Source organism: Ranitomeya imitator, chromosome 6 (assembly GCF_032444005.1).
Source record: "Ranitomeya imitator isolate aRanImi1 chromosome 6, aRanImi1.pri, whole genome shotgun sequence".
Taxonomy (NCBI): domain Eukaryota; kingdom Metazoa; phylum Chordata; class Amphibia; order Anura; family Dendrobatidae; genus Ranitomeya; species Ranitomeya imitator.
The window spans coordinates 130,061,709-130,077,763 of NC_091287.1; the positions used below are offsets into that span (position 1 = coordinate 130,061,709).

General features: G+C 42.2%; 1 protein-coding gene and 1 non-coding gene across 2 annotated transcripts in view; both read left to right on the forward strand.

Annotated features, from left to right (window-relative positions):
• LOC138643322 (contactin-associated protein-like 2) overlaps window positions 1-16,055 on the forward strand; it is a 342,436-nt gene that overhangs the window by 157,337 nt on the left and 169,044 nt on the right. The window lies entirely within an intron of this gene.
• On the forward strand, window positions 15,395-15,585 carry LOC138643658 (U2 spliceosomal RNA). The gene has a single exon (XR_011314242.1). It is a non-coding gene; the product is annotated as a U2 spliceosomal RNA (small nuclear RNA).

The window sequence follows — 16,055 nt, forward strand, 5'->3', positions numbered from 1 at the left end:
TGCACCGCTTTAAGAGAATGGGGTTCTTGCCAGTCCATCACAGCCTGTAGTTTGGCAGGATCCATAGCCAATCCCTGGGCGGAAATGATATAGCCCAGGAAAGGTAAAGACTCCTGCTCAAACATACACTTCTCCAACTTTGCATAGAGGGAATTTGACCGTAAGAGGTCGAAGAATCTGCCAACATCTCTCCGGTGGGAGTCAATATCTGGAGAGAAGATGAGAATATCATCCAGATAGACTACGACCGAGGTGGAGAGCATATCCCGGAAGATGTCATTGACAAAGTCTTGGAAGGCGGCTGGGGCATTACAGAGCCCGAAGGGCATCACCAGATACTCATAGTGCCCATCCCTGGTATTAAACGCCGTCTTCCATTCATCCCCCTCACGGATGCGAATCAGGTTATAAGCACCCCGCAAATCTAATTTGGTAAATACCCTTGCTCCCTGTAGCCTATCAAAGAGCTCAGAAATCAGGGGCAATGGGTATTTATTCTTAACGGTGATGGCGTTAAGACCCCTGTAATCTATGCAAGGACGTAATTCTCCGTTCTTCTTCTGCACGAAGAAGAACCCTGCCTCTGCAGGTGACACTGACTTCCTAATGAACCCTCTTGCCAAATTTTCCTGGATGTATTGGGACATAGCCTCTGTCTCCGGGAGGAAGAGGGGATAGACCCGTCCCCGAGGAGGTTCTGCTCTAGGCAAGAGATCAATAGGACAGTCATAGGGGCGGTGAGGTGGAAGGGTCTCCGCAGCCTTTTTGGAGAAGACGTCTGCATAGGACCAATAGCATTTGGGAAGGGAAGAAAGATCTGCAGGTATCTCGGTGGTAGAAACCTCAACGCACTCTCTCAAACATCTGCCCTTACATGAATCACTCCAACCCAATATCCTCCCAGAGGACCACTCAATATGTGGGGAGTGGAAACGGAGCCAGGGTATTCCAGCAGAATCTCATCCATTCCCTCGGGAAGGACAAGAAGGGAAATTATCTCCTGGTGGGATGGGGACATAGCTAACGTGAAAGGGACAGTCTGGTGTGTTATCTGAGATGGAAGTGTTGACCCATTCACTACTCTAACAGTCACCGGTTTGGCGAGCATCACCAGAGGTATTGCATGGCGCAGAGCAAAAGCTGAGGAGATGAAATTCCCCTCAGCTCCAGAATCCACACAAAGCTCGACTGTTAGAGAGTAAGAGCCTAATATGATTGTCCCTTTGAAGGACAGCTTGGAGGAAAATGCCGCTGTGTCTAGTGAACCTCCTCCAAGGGTTACTAGACGCGATCGTTTACTCGACCGCCGTGGACATTTATTGGCATAATGTCCTTCTTGTTGGCAATTTCTGCAAACCACGGGTACTCGAGCCGTCTGAGACTTAGGTCCCGCTCGAGAAACCTCCATGGCCTCATGGGAGTCGGACGCCTGAACGGAAGATTCCAGAGGTTTGGCGAAGGTGGGAGCCAGCCGAAACCTCTGCCTACACTGGGCCCGCTCCAACTTCCGCTCGTTAAAACGGAGGTCGATGCGGGTAGATATAGAAATAAGCTCCTCCAGTGTGGCGGGAATCTCCCTGGTGGCCAAGGCGTCCTTCACATGGTCTGCCAGTCCTCTCCAGAACACCGGAATAAGGACTTTATCCGGCCATTCCAGCTCAGAGACCAGAGTCCGGAATTGGACGGCGAACTGGCTGACCAAGGACGAACCCTGTGTTGTTGCCAACAATTGGAGCGCGGTATCGTGGGTGACACGAGGTCCCAAAAAGACCTGTTTCAGTGCGTCCAGGAAGAGAGGAGCACTCTGCACCACACAATCATTGCGCTCCCATAGCGGCGTTGCCCACTCCAACGCCCTGCCCGACAAAAGGGATAAAATAAATCCCACTTTCGCCCGTTCCGTAGGAAAACGTGCAGCCAGAAGCTCAAGATGTATGGAGCACTGACTCACGAATCCCCGACATAGCTTACTGTCACCGGAAAACTTGTCTGGAAGCGGGAGACGGGATAAAGTCGGAGCAGGGGTGGCAGAGGACAAACTGGCTGCAGCTACACTTGCAGCCTGAACAGCGACTGCGGTAACATCCACAGCTGAGGTTGTGCGCTCGAGAGCCGTCAACCTACCCTCCAGCTGCTGGATGTACCACTGTAAACGCTGATCGTCCGCCATTTACCAGCCAGACCCTGGCGCTAGTATACTGTTAGGGCTGGCGGAACGCACCGAGTAAATATAGAGATGTTATTTGGTGCGTTCGCAGCCCGGGGTCCACCGTGCAGGAATAGAACCTGCTGCTGGCAAACAGCAGCACGATATGGCGGTAGAAGCGAACTCTGTTGCTTCACAGAGTCGCTATAAGGAAAGGACTGTGTCCTGTTAAACTCCACAGGAATACACAGTAACTGCTGAGCAGATAGCAGCTTGTGGTCACGCAGTCCAGGAGGCAAACATACAATCTCCTCACCGGTGGAGCCGGTATTCTAGTGGCTTATTTCAGCCGGGGCCCTGTAACCAAACACACAATCTCCTCACCGGAGGTGCCGGTATTCTAGTGGCTTATTTCAGCCGGGTCCCTGAATACACACAAGCGTGACCACAGTGGCGCAAAACTCATGCCATGCATTGATACTAGCGCATGGCCGTGCGGCCATGCGAGCCTTATATAGCTGCAGCAAGAAAAAGACCTTCCTAGAAGGACCAATGAGAGACTGCCATAACTGAGCATGTGACCCTAGATCTCCACTGAGAGATCTTACCCTGGGCATGCTCAGTGTGTGAAAAGCAGGAGTTAGTCCTAGCAGCAATAGGACCTTCCTACCATGTGACCCTCGATCTCCACTGAGAGATCTTACTCAGGGCATGCTCAGAATGAGAAAAGCAGGACTTAGCCACAGAAGCGTCTGCTCGCCGCTGCCCAGCACTGACTTCAATGGCAGAAGCAGGAAAGGCAGCAGTAAGTCTTTGTACAGAGTGGGACTGAGCAAGACGCTTGGACTGACGTCTCCGCTGAGCAGGCACAACTGCGGCAGGAGAGGAATGGGAGACCGCAGCGGAGATGGCCCGAGATTCCCCCTGTGCAGAGGCGGGAACTCGACCCCTAACAGGGTGTTTCTGAGTTTCCTTCCACAGGTGACGAGGTTAATTCGTTAGCTGCTGCTCTATTTAACTCCACTTAGATCTTTGCTCCATGCCACCTGTCAATGTTCCAGTATTGGTCTTGTTCTCTCCTGGATCGTTCTTGTGACCTGTCTTCCCAGCAGAAGCTAAGTGACTGCTTGTTTTTCTCTGGTTTGCTATTTTTCTGTCCAGCTTGCTATTTTGATTGTTCTTGCTTGCTGGAAGCTCTGGGACGCAGAGGGAGCACCTCTGCACCGTGAGTCGGTGCGGAGTGTCTTTTTGCGCCCTCTGCGTGGTCTTTTTGTAGGTTTTTGTGCTGACCGCAAAGCTACCTTTCCTATCCTCAGTCTGTTCAGTAAGTCGGGCCTCACTTTGCTTAACCTATTTCATCTCTGTGTTTGTATTTTCTTCTTTACTCACAGTCATTATATGTGGGGGGCTGCCTTTTCCTTTGGGGAATTTTTCTGAGGCAAGGTAGGCTTTATTTTTCTATCTTCAGGGCTAGCTAGTTCCTTAGGCTGTGCCGAGTTGCATAGGGAGCGTTAGGAGCAATCCACGGCTATTTCTAGTGTGGTTGATGGGATTAGGGATTGCGGTCAGCAGAGTTCCCACGTCCCAGAGCTCGTCCTATATTATCAGTAACTATCAGGTCATTCCGTGTGCTCTTATCCACCAGGTCCATTATTGTCCTGACCACCAGGTCATAACAGCGCCCCTTTGGTGACATCCATTGTCATCTTGTAGCCCTACTGTGCACTGTTTGTCCGGTTTTTACTCTGTTTAATTTAATAAAAGTGTTTTTAATTTTGGATTCCATGACTGCTTGGTACTTCCTTTCCTGACTAAACTGTTTTTTGCAGTTATCCATATATCCATGCATATGTGGTGGTTTGATAGATGGACATGCAGGTGTGTGTGTACATGTGTATATATATATATATATATATATATATATATACAGTTAGGTCCATATATATTTGGACAGAGACAACATTTTTCTAATTTTGGTTATAGACATTACCACAATGAATTTTAAACAAAACAATTCAGATGCAGTTGAAGTTCAGACGTTCAGCTTTCATTTGAGGGTATCCACATTAAAATTGGATGAAGGGTTTAGGAGTATCAGCTCCTTAACACGTGCCATCCTGTTTTTAAAGGGACCAAAAGTAATTGGACAATTGACTCCAAGGCTATTTCATGGACACGTGTGGGCAATCCCTTCGTTATTTCATTCTCAATTAAGCAGATAAAAGGTTTGGAGTTGATTTGAGGTGTGGTGCTTGCATTTGGAAGGTTTTGCTGTGAAGTAAACATGAGGTCAAAGGAGCTCTCCATGCAGGTGAAACAAGCCATCCTTAAGCTGCGAAAACAGAAAAAACCCATCCGAGAATTTGCTACAATATTAGGAATGGCAAAATCTACAGTTTGATACATACTGAGAAAGAAAGAAAGCACTGGGGAACTCATCAATGCAAAAAGACCTGGGCGCCCACGGAAGGCAACAGTGGTGGATGATCGCAGAATAATCTCCATGGTGAAGAGAAACCCCTTCACAACAGCCAACCAAGTGAACAACACTCTCCAGGGGGTCGGCGTATCAATATCCAAATCTACCATAAAGAGAAGACTGCATGAAAGTAAATACAGAGGGTTCACTGAACGGTGCAAGCCACTCATAAGCATCAAGAATAAAAAGGCTAGACTGGACTTTGCTAAAAAACATCTAAAAAAGCCAGCACAGTTCTGGAAGAACATTCTTTGGACAGATGAAACCAAGATCAACCTCTACCAGAATGATGGAAAGAGAAAAGTATGGTGAAGGCGTGGTACAGCTCATGATCCAAAGCATACCACATCATCTGTAAAACACGGTGGAGGCAGTGTGATGGCTTGGGCATGCATGGCTGCCGGTGGCACTGGGTCACTAGTGTTTATTGATGGCGTGACACAGGACAGAAGCAGCCGAATGAATTCTGAGGTATTCAGAGACATACTGTGTGCTCAGATCCAGCCAAATGCAGCCAAACTGATTGGTCGTCGTTCCATACTACAGATGGACAATGACCCAAAACATAAAGCCAAAGCAACCCAGGAGTTTATTAAAGCAAAGAAGTGCAATATTCTTGATTGGCCAAGTCAGTCACCTGATCTCCACCCAATTGAGCATGCATTTCACTTGTTAAAGACTAAACTTCAGACAGAAAGGCCCACAAACAAACAGCAACTGTAAACCACCGCAGTGAAGGCCTGGCAGAGCGTAAAAAATGAGGAAACACAGCGTCTGGTGATGTCCTTGTGTTCAAGATTTCAGGCAGTCATTGCCAACAAAGGGTTTTCAACCAAGTACTAGAAATGAACATTTTATTTAAAATTATTGAATCTGTCCAATTACTTTTGGTCCCTTTAAAATCAGGGTGGCACATGTTAAGGAGCTGAAACTCCTAAATCCTTCATTCAATTTTAATGTGGATACCCTCAAATGAAAGCTGAAAGTCTGAACTTCAACTGCATCTGAATTGTTTTGTTTAAAATTCATTGTGGTGATGTCTATAACCAAAATTAGAAAAATGTTGTCTCTGTCCAAATATATATGGACCTAACTGTATATATACACACACATATAGGGTATAATCATTGTGTTCAATTACTGTCCACCACCGATAATGCACATTGGAATTTTGATATAAAATCATAATGTAGAAGAGTTTTTCAAGAAAGAAAACGTAGTTTCATATTTTTAAGGTTCAAAGAAGGCTCAAGTCCATTGAATTCAACCTATAGCCTTATTTCCAGATCCAGAGTAAGGCAGAAACCACATGAGCCAGATGCTTATTGATCCATTTTAGGAGAAAAATTCCTTCTCAACTCCACATACAGCATTCAGACTCGTTCCCTGGAGTCTAGGTCTCGTAATCTGCAATATTATATTCTTCAAGTTAGTCATTTAGGCCCTCCTTAAATTTGAACTTTTTAAGTCTCACAACTTGCATAGTAAAGAATCGCCGTCTGTGATGATAAAACATTTTTTCCTCTAGACATAGAGGATTACCTCTTGTCATTGTTGCAGTCCTAGTTATAAAAGATCATTAGAAAGTTCCCTTTACTGTCTATTCATATATGTAGATTGCAACAAGATCATCCCTTAGCCTTTGTTTTTCCAAATTGAATAACCCCACGTTTAATAACCTGTCTTGGTATTGCAGTTCAACCATTCCTTTAATAACCTTGGTCGCTCTTCTCTGGATCCACTCTAGTTTCGGCTATGTCCTTCTTATACACTGAAGCCCAAAATTTGAAACAGTATTTTAAGTGGGGCACTAGTGACTTGTATAGAGGAAAAACTATGTTCTTGTCATGAGCATCTGTGCCTCTTTTAATCCATTTCATGATTTTATTGCCTTGGCAGTAGGTGCCAGAAACTGGTCACTGCTTGAGTATGTACACTTGTGTACTTGTCTTTTTATTTACAGTTTTACCCAGTATTTTACTATTTAGTATAACTATCCATTTTGTTTCTTTGGCCTTAGTTCAAAACTTTACATTTATCTACTTCAACAGCTATTTCTCAGCTAAAGCCTGCCGTTATCTAAATGCAGAAAAAAATTAAATAAAATAGCGGCGCTTAGTGCAGATAGATGAGAGTAGCTGCAGGTAGTATTCTGTATCACACACAGAAAAAAATAATAAAATAATATATATACAATACGTAATACCTGCGCTGTCTGCTATATATACAATAATCAAATAATCACAGTGTGTATTTACCTGTCAGGTGAAGGACGTTTATCACATTGAGGTGTGTGCATATACTCGAACTCAAACAGGTGGAATTTAGCAACTATAGTTGAAAGAAAAGAAGAAAGGGAGGTCTTAATAGATAATTACTATGCTTAAAAATAGCCAGGATACTGTTGCGACACTTATCTAATGCTATCGGGAGTGCGCTAATGATTCTTTTAAAATTTACAAAGATATAAAAAAGGATTATATTAAAAGTATAATATAATGGTATACTCCTGTGATTAGACACTATCGGTAAAACACCCGTAAACTACCTGGAAATAAAGTCCGGTGTAGTATCAGACAGGTACATATATATAGATCGATGTGGAAATAATAGCTGCACATGCAGTCTCGGTACAGTACCTGTAGTGTAAAGAGGTGCCTTAAGAAAATCCGTTGCTACAAATGAATGCAGCTGGTTTACTTAGCTTGTATATGCGGGAGTTGAGATCTTCCAGGCGGCTTATGCGAGTGCTGTCCCGGCCGGTGACAGGCGCTCGCGCGGCCTTTACTTGAAAGTCCTAATGCGGTACTTCGCAGGACCTGCAGTGACGTTTGGGTCACGTGATCTTGAGTCACGTGGTGCCTCTGGAGACACTACAGATCGCAGTGGGAGCCAAAAACCAACGTGTTTCGGAATGATGCGGATTCCTTCATCAGGTCCTGCGAAGTACCGCATTAGGACTTTCAAGTAAAGGCCGCGCGAGCGCCTGTCACCGGCCGGGACGGCGCTCGCATAAGCCGCCTGGAAGATCTCAACTCCCGCATATACAAGCTAAGTAAACCAGCTGCATTCATTTGTAGCAACGGATTTTCTTAAGGCACCTCTTTACACTACAGGTACTGTACCGAGACTGCATGTGCAGCTATTATTTCCACATCGATCTATATATATGTACCTGTCTGATACTACACCGGACTTTATTTCCAGGTAGTTTACGGGTGTTTTACCGATAGTGTCTAATCACAGGAGTATACTATTATATTATACTTTTAATATAATCCTTTTTTATATCTTTGTAAATTTTAAAAGAATCATTAGCGCACTCCCGATAGCATTAGATAAGTGTCGCAACAGTATCCTGGCTATTTTTAAGCATAGTAATTATCTATTAAGACCTCCCTTTCTTCTTTTCTTTCAACTATAGTTGCTAAATTCCACCTGTTTGAGTTCGAGTATATGCACACACCTCAATGTGATAAACGTCCTTCACCTGACAGGTAAATACACACTGTGATTATTTGATTATCGTTATCTAAATGCCCCTGAAATATTAAAATGTCCCCCTTTTGTTCATTACCTTGCAAAGTCTAGTATTATCTACATATGTTGAAATTCTACTCTGTATGCCATCAAGAAGGTCAGTAATAAGTTTATTAAAAAGATGGCGGCCAATACTGACACCTGTGGTACTCCTCTATTAACTGTGATCCAATCAGTGCATATTCCTTTAATAACTACACTTTTCTATCATTGAGCCAGTTGTTGATCCAATCAACACTTATTTTCCCCTAGCAAAATTGCTGTTATTTTATGTGCTTTTTAAAAATTTAGATAGACAAAATCCACATCCAAATCCACATCCTTACCCAGGTCCAGTCTGAGATTTACAGGAAGTAGAGACACCAGGTGAATGTCAAAATGGAAGCAAAGGGGGAATAATTGAGGTGAGTATATTTTTATTTTTCTAAGTGTACACCATTCTGACTAAAGAAAAAAGTATACTTTACCTTCACTGGACAAATCCTTTCAATACATTTTGACAAAAATGGAAAGATGTCCCTAAAAAGTTTCCTGTACCATTCAACTAAAATCAGTAGCAAAAAGTTATGCAAATACTGATACTTTAGACTCAGGGCTGATCCCCTTTGAAAACAATGACTGGACATCAGACTGAATATCTGACGTAAAATTTGGAGACATCTGACAACATAAACACTAACAACATAAGAACCTTAGAAAAAACTCACATCTGCCTTATTAACATATCATAAATGTTTCTATGCTTGAAACAATCTGCTGGTTTCTTTTACTTAACTACTTCTGTATGTCAAACACATCTTTAATTTGCCGGCATTCTTGAGGAATCACCACATGTAATTATTTGGTAATGAGACATTATTTAAGATTGGACTGTAACTGAATCATCCCAATTGGGCACTTTCACAACATGAAGAACATCAGTGAATTTAGATCTATGGATCATCATGAAAGATTTATGACTGGAAGCTGAAGTATGTACATTCACATTGTAATTGCCTAATTGCCAGTTTCATTTATTAAGCTGAATACTGGCTGAGGAGGTGAAGGCCATCATTGTAAGACTGAAAGTGTTTTGATGATACCCAGGCAAAGAATTTTATCACTTCCTACCGTAAGGCAATTATAATTTTGGATGAAGGAGTGGATATGTGTCAAATATGTCTAATAGAAATTGACTTGTATTTCTCAACATTTAGGAATTCTTCAGTAATTTGAACATTCTAAAACCTGCACAAAAAAGTAAAGTGCAAGGAATGCACTATAATGCCCGACATTCAAATAAAAAGCCGATAATGCTCTGAAGGACTCAACCTGGCTTCACATATTTACCTATTCTATTAAATTGAGTTTTCTTAGCAACAAAATATGGTTCACTGAATCTTACCCTGGTGATATAAGCGGGAGTCCATAAACCGACCCATGTTGATCAGCTGACCACTGTGTTGATTGCACTTCGAATGTAGATTCATGTTACTATGGCCCAAGAAAGGCTGTTTTTTGTTAAATTATTGTAACCTGAGTCTTCTGTAATTTGAGGGACCACTATATATTAAGCCCCCTCTAGTTCACAAAAACTATCAAATATTCAAGCTCAGCTCAGTGCAATAAAGTTCAGCATGTACTTGTACAATACATTTCAATTGACCTTCTCTACTTAATCTGTATTCATACTGATTAAAAAGTTATCTCTTCTGTAGGAAGGATTCAAGCTCACAATGGATACTACAAGCGCACATTAATTTGCCCTACCTGATTGCTAGCTCACTTCATCTTTGATTGCTGATTGGTGAAGTTCTCAGCAATATCTATTTCTAACTTTTAGCAGATTGCATGTGGAAGTCAGAGAGCATAACCTATGGATGAGACATTCTGTGTTGTGTCATTTGTTTTTTCAGTTGTATTGTTTTGGATCACTTTTATTTCTGCTATGCTTTGTTTGCTTTATTTTGAAATTGAAGTTATTCTATGTCCCATGTGCATCAAACATCCTCAAATTAAAGTACCAATTGCAGATTTACATCACATTTATTCTTACCATCTGATTTTGGGTGTTCCACAATATATCTTTCCTCTTTCCTTCAAATATGCCGTCATCATAACCCCTTTACTTAAAAAACCCACCCCTCAACCAGAATTGCTCTGCTAACTACAGATCTCCCCATCATCTCTAAACTCCTGACATGCTTGGTCCCCTCTGTCTAATCCACTAGCTTTAAATCAAGACACTTTTTGACCCTTTCCAATTTGGTTTCCTCTCTTTACACTTTACGGAAACTTCCCCCACTAAAGCCTCTAACGAGATACTAACAGTTAAAGTGGTTTTCCCTCGAACAAAGTACATTTTAATGAATTGATCTTGGAGTAAAAATAATTTCCGCAATTGGATGTGTTAAAAAAATGTTCCTGTGCTGAGATAATCTTATAAATGTGCCACTGCTGTGTACTGTGTAATGGCTGTGTCTGACCGTGTAGGAACATGGCCGGATCATACCACGTCTCTCCTGGGCAGGGGAGGAAGCAAAAGAGAGTATACAGACAAGACAGCATGTGATCTCATATGTTTCCTCTTGGGAGACAAAGCATTTCACTCTCTGTTTGTAAGCAATGTTTACGTGAAAGAATAATTTTGTGATCCCGTGCTGTAATGTCTGTGTCCTCTGTTTTGCTTCCTCCCTGCCGAGGAGCTATGATATGATCAGACTATGTACCTGCATGGTGAGACACAGCCATTACACAGCACATAATGGACACATTTGTAAGATTATCACAGCACGGGAACAGTTTCTTTAAAACACATTCAATTGTGGAACTTATTATTATTCAAAGATCTATTGATGACAATGCTGACTAAAATTAACTTTCTTGGTGGGAAAACCCCTCTAAATCTAATGGTCACTACTCCCTGCTGGTATTCCTACACTGTGGATCACCAACTCCTCCTCACTATGCTCCGCTCTATCGGCTTCAAGGACACAGATGCTTTTGGTTCTCTTCCCAATTCTCTGACCGCTTCTTCACTGTATCTTTTGCTGACTCTTCTTCCATTCTTCTTCCCCCTTACTGGGGTTCCTCAGGGTTCAGTCCTACCCCTCATCTTTTCTATGTACACTTTTTCTATTGGACAAATCATCAGCAGATCTGGCTTAGCGTATCCCACCTTTATGCTGATGATACCCAATTATAAATTCAGTCCCTTCAATAGTCTATTTCCACATCCTCCGTGCATACAATAGCACTTTGTGTCTATTCTTGTACAGATACTGGATGATGACTGGTTCACACTGCACTGTTTGAATGCCCTATTTATTATATTGATGGCTGGACCATACAAGACAAGCACTTTTACCTTCCGTGTCTCTCCTATTTCCTGTTAGATTGTAAATTTGCAAGTAGGGCCCTCATTCCTCTTGGTATTTGTTAAAAGCTGTGTTACATTGTAATGTCTTTATTATCTGCATATGTCCCCACTTAATTATAAAGTGATGTAAAATATGTTGGCGCTATAGAAATAAAATAATAATAATACAATCCACAGTAATCTCATTGTTCATCCTGAGCCTCACATGAGTAATTTTTCAGAAATGCACATTTACAAACACTGCTGTTGGTAGAATATGGAAGTTTAAGTCCCAACACAGTCCCACCAAGAAACGCCTCTAAACTACTGAATGCCCTATTTTTACTCAAGGTTTATTACATCCCTTTCCAGAATGAGACAGCCTTGAATTTGATAGGATTACTTGAAAAAACATGGACATTTTGGAACTTCTGTCTACAATTAACACAATTTACTGTCAGTACTAATGTGAGCAATACGGTAGAATATGCTGAGTGAAATGTACATTCCCTTTAAAGAGGTTGTCCGGTCTAAAATGACAAATCTGCAGTCAGTTTGTGTGACTGCAGACTTGTGAGTCCTCCCAGCACACGCACTTTGAGCAATGAGGATGGAGGCGCTAATAACGGAGAATCCTCACAGTGAGCAGTGTGTACACTGGGAGGATTCGCAAGTCTGCAGTCAAATAGAGTGACTGCAGACATGTCATTTTAGACTGGACAACTCCTTTAAGCCTTGTTTGTAATATATTTCCCCATTATTGAATCCACATCTGGATCAGACCAAAACTCAAAGATTATTACTCGATGTTAAAGATGGAGGCAAGTTGTTGGGTTACTGCTCTTTAAAGGGACTCTGTCACCCCCTCCAGCCATTATAAACTAAAAGAGCCACCTTGTGCAGCAGTAATGCTGCATTCTAACAAGGTGGCTCTTTTAGTTTTTGGTGCAGTTATTGCCAAAATAAAGCGTTTTATCATTTTGCCAAAATACCTTTCTTTAGACAGGGAGGCAGGTCTTAACCCCCCCTGCTGGAAACGCCACACTGCCGTCATTCAAATCTTCTGGGGCGCCGGGTGCCGCCCCCTCCGTGCTGTTTTCCCATGAAATCCGGTGCCTGCGCTGTTTAGTACTGGCTGGTGCAGGCGCAGTCTGCAAGACTGCATGTGAGGTCAGACGGCCAGAGCTCACTCCTCCTGCTCCAGCCAGTACTAAACAGCGCAGGTGCCGGATTTCATTGGAAAACAGCACGGAGGAGGCGGCGCCCGGAGCCCCAGAAGATTTGAGTGACGGCAGTATGGTAATCCCTGATCTGTAGTCCTGCCAGTTCTGCTCCACCTACTTAGTTACAAAACTTACCTAGAAAGCGAGGATCCATTATGAATGCAACACTCAACGGGACACCACATTGATGGCTCATTCCCACTTGCGATGAAATCGGACGAATGCAATCCAATAAAAATTGGATAGAATTTGGACCAATGTTATTCTATGATTGTGTCTTCATCTGCGGTTTTTTTCCAGCTCAGATCAGATCATAATCGGACAGGAAAAAAGTCACAGCATGCTGCGATTGTAATCGGAAATCGGATCGCATCCCAAAATAGAAGTCAATGGGTGCGAGAAAAAAATCACAGCACTCGGAGCATGCGAGTGCTGTCCAATTTTAACACACCGATCTCCTTGTAAAAGCTGGTAATTCATATGCGGGTACAGTAAAATCACACTGACAGGTTAGAATAGTTAGAATAGATAAACAGTGGGTACGGAAAGTATTCAAACCCCTTTACATTTTTCACTCTTTGTTTCATTGCAGCCATTTGGTAAATTCAAAAAAGTTCATTTTTTTTCACATTAATGTACACTCTGCACCCTAACTTGACTGAAAACAAAAAGAAATGTAGAAATATTTTCAAATTTAATAAAAAAGAAAAACTGAAATATAACATGGTCATAAATATTCAGACCCTTTGCTCAGACACTAATATGTACGTCACATGCTGTCCAGTTCCTTGTGATCCTCCTTGAGATGGTTCTACTCCTTCATTGGAGTCCAGCTGTGTTTAATTAAACTGATAGGACTTGATTTGGAAAGGCACACACCTGTCTATATAAGACCTCACAGCTCACAGTGCATGTCAGACCAAATGAGAATCATGAGGTCAAAGGAACTCACCAAGGAGCTCAGAGACAGAATTGTGGCAAGGCACAGATCTGGCCAAGGTTACAAAAGAATTTCTGCAGCACTCAAGGTTCCTAAGAGCACAGTGGCCTCCATAATCCTTAAATGGAAGAAGTTTGGGACCACCAGAAGTCTTCCTGGACCTGCCCGTCCAGCCAAACTGAGGAATCGTGGGAGAAGAGCCTTGGTGATAGAGGTAAAGAAGATCCCCAAGATCATTGTGGCTGAGCTCCAGAGATGCAGTAGGGAGATGGGAGAAAGTTCCACAAAGTCAACTATCACTGCAGCCCTCCCCAAGTCTGCTCTTTATATCAGAGTGGCCCGACGGAAGCCTCTCCTCAGTGCAAGACATATGGAAGCCTGCATAGAGTTTGCTAAATAAAAACACATGAAGGACTCCCAGACTATGAGAAATAAGATTCTCTGGTCTGATGAGATGAATATAGAACTTTTTGGTAATAATTCTAAGTGGTATGTGTGGAGAAAACCAGGCACTTCTCATCACCTGCCCAATACAATCCCAACAGTGAAACATAGTGGTGGTCGCATCATGCTATGGGGGTGTTTTTCAGCTGCAGGGACAGAACGACTGGATGTCATTGAAGAAACATGAATGTGGCCAAGTACAGAGATATCCTGGATGAAAAACTCTTCCAGAGTGTTCTAGACCTCAGACTTGGCCGAAGGTTCAACTTCCAACAAGACAATGGCCCTAACCACACAGCTAAAATAACAAAGGAGTGGTTTTAGAACAAGTCTGTGACCATTCTTTACTGGCCCAGCCAGAGCCCTGACCTAAACCCAATTTAGCATCTCTGGAGAGACCATCCAACCTGACGGAACTGGAGAGGATCTGCAAGGAAGAATGGCAGAGGATCCCCAAACCAGGTGTGAAAAACTTGCTGCATCATTCCCAATAAGACTCATGGCTGTACTAGCTCAAAAGGTGCTTCTACTCAATACTGAAATAAAACAAAGAACCTAAAGTATGGAGATCAATGTCTATAATAAAAAGAGTGTATTCGTATATATCAAGTAACCTAATTAAAAAAAAAAAATAAGGACGAGGAAAGGTACAGTATAATAAAATGCCTTTATTAAAATAAATATATAGATATATATATATATACAGGGCAACAATAGGCAATCACAAAAGTGTGCCTGTAACTGGAGGACAAAATATATATAAAAAATATATAATAGCAAAATAGCAAATACTATAACGGACACAAAGAGGACTAGGTATATGTAAAAATAAAAAATTATATATTTTATAGATGGCAATATAAATAGGAGTATGTATATGTAGATGTAATTAAATAGCCAGAAATAGGGGCACTCAGCAAACAAAGTGAGGGCTACATAAACAATATAAAAAGGTGTTATAAAAAACGTGTACTATATAAAAAACAGAGAAAAATGCTATGAGCATGAATATGTGCACAGCTAGCAATAAAGTGCAACAAAAGTGCAAAGGAGGGTAATCCAGACTTGTGTAATAAGTGGGTGATGAAGAGAAAACTTGAGCAATCAAATATAGGTATACACATTCACGTGTGAAAATATGGTGTAGGGGATGCCCAGGATCACAAAACTACTGAGTGCAGAGTATATAATGCGGCCAAGATAATTACCTCTTCCAACTAAGGGTCCGATCCTCCAGGTACAGCGCACCCCGACGCGCGTTTTGGACTGTGTCCTTCGTCAGGGGGTGGCGTCTCGGCTTTTTGGCTAAGATCAAGTGTAGTATCTGTTCTTATCAGTTTAATATCTGATACGTCCCCTATTTGGGGACCATATATTAAATGGATTTTTAGAACAGGGAGCTGGAAATGGAGCTTGCTCTGTCCACTCCACGCATTGACCCGTTATTGCAGTATCTCCGGGAACAGTGCACTCCTTCTCTCGCCATACCCTGACAAAGGACACAGTCCGAAACGCGCGTCGGGGTGCGCTGTACCTGGAGGATCGGACCCTTAGTTGGAAGAGGTAATTATCTTGGCCGCATTATATACAGGTCCTTCTCAAAAAATTAGCATATAGTGTTAAATTTCATTATTTACCATAATGTAATGATTACAATTAAACTTTCATATATTATAGATTCATTATCCACCAACTGAAATTTGTCAGGTCTTTTATTGTTTTAATACTGATGATTTTGGCATACAACTCCTGATAACCCAAAAAACCTGTCTCAATAAATTAGCATATTTCACCCATCCAATCAAATAAAAGTGTTTTTTAATAACAAACAAAAAAACCAACAAATAATAATGTTCAGTTATGCACTCAATACTTGGTCGGGAATCCTTTGGCAGAAATGACTGCTTCAATGCGGCGTGGCATGGAGGCAATCAGCCTGTGACACT